Source organism: Octopus bimaculoides, chromosome 8, assembly GCF_001194135.2.
Source record: "Octopus bimaculoides isolate UCB-OBI-ISO-001 chromosome 8, ASM119413v2, whole genome shotgun sequence".
Lineage (NCBI taxonomy): Eukaryota > Metazoa > Mollusca > Cephalopoda > Octopoda > Octopodidae > Octopus > Octopus bimaculoides.
Genome location: NC_068988.1, coordinates 27,300,748 through 27,302,315, shown reverse-complemented (window position 1 = coordinate 27,302,315; position 1,568 = coordinate 27,300,748). Strand labels below are relative to the sequence as shown.

Sequence of the window (1,568 nt, the reverse complement as noted above, 5' to 3'; positions counted from 1 at the left end):
AAAAAAAAAAAAAAAAAAAAAAGAATAATAAAAGGTTTTATAACTGCATTAAATATGCAAGTCTTTATTCAATGTCGAACATTAAAAAAAAAAACAGGTTGGAGTCATTTAAAACAAAATTTCTTACAAATTTTCCGATGGTAAAAGGTTTATGGCAAGATTTCCTATAACCTGTAGCTAGACATATTTTTCATGGAAAACTGAAAATGAACATCACTTGATAATACTCACTTCCAACAATTATGTGGTGCTTAGACAAGGACAGACACAAACACACATATCTATGCATGATAAATTTCAGTTGCTGGTTCCCAAATCCACTCTCAAACACAAAGCCTTGGTCAGCCTGGGAACATGATAGAAGACACTTGCACAAGGTGCCGCACAGTGGAACTGAACTTAAGACCACACGGTTGGTAAGTAAGCTTCTTAACCACACAGTCACACTTGTGACAGGTGCAGGTGTGGTTGTACAAAAATGTTCATTCTCAATCATGTGGTTACAAAAGAAATCACAAAACCATGTCTACACCCAAGTTCAAAGCCACGTTTTTAAAATACATTTAAGTTTTATTTATAAATTAATTTTCACCACATTTCTATACTTTCCTTTATGTTAGAACATATATTTATTCATTTCTTTCTTTTTTTTGATTCACTGCCTTCCTATAACGAAACACAAGTGGTATGTATTTATAACTCAATAAACTGCATAAAGCTGACTCATTTTGTGGTTTATCTCTGAGCTGATCCAAAGACATTTTCACAGGAACCATCTCATCTTTTGTCTTATAGTATCTCAAGGACTTCATTATCCAACATAGTACTGTTTGAAATACAGTAAGATGTGATTTGAAAGATATTTACTTGCTACTTCTAGCAGGTTGATTGACCAAATAGAGACAGATTTCCCACAGCTAAAAGTCCTTCTTGTTACCAACCCATACCTGTTGCCAAGCACAATAATATTTCACCATAGCCAAACTTATTTTCACAGAAGATTGTAAACAAAGGAGACTATTTACATAATGGTCACACATTTTTTTTTAAAAACAATCACACAATGTGAAGATAAGCACACAATAAGATGTACATACCCACATATACATACAATGGGATTCTTTCAGTTTCCATCAACTAAATCCATTCAGAAGTAAAAGGCACTTGCCCAAAGTGTCATACAGTGGGACTGAAGCATAAACCATGAAGTCGAGAAGTGAACTTCTTACCACACAGCCACACTTGTGCCTATATTGTTGTTGTTGTTGTTGGCACTCCGTCGCTTACAACATCGAGGGTTCCAGTTGATCTGATCAACGGAACAGCCTGCTCGTGAAATTAATGTGCAAGTGGCTGAGCACTCCACAGACACGTGTACCCTTAACGTAGTTCTCGGGGATATTCAGCGTGACACAGTGTGACAAGGTTGGCCCCTTTGAAATACCTTTTCATTGGAGCCCCGATTCTTCTGATTATAGAATGCATGAGATGATTGGTGTATAACGAATCACCTCCATGTTAAATTCGTCAATCACAGGAGGGAGGGAGAGAGAGAGAGAGAGAGAGAG

General features: G+C 36.5%; 1 protein-coding gene across 1 annotated transcript in view; it reads right to left on the bottom strand.

Annotated features, from left to right (window-relative positions):
* LOC106874386 (cylicin-2) overlaps nucleotides 1–1,568 on the bottom strand; it is a 47,863-nt gene that overhangs the window by 18,628 nt on the left and 27,667 nt on the right. The window lies entirely within an intron of this gene.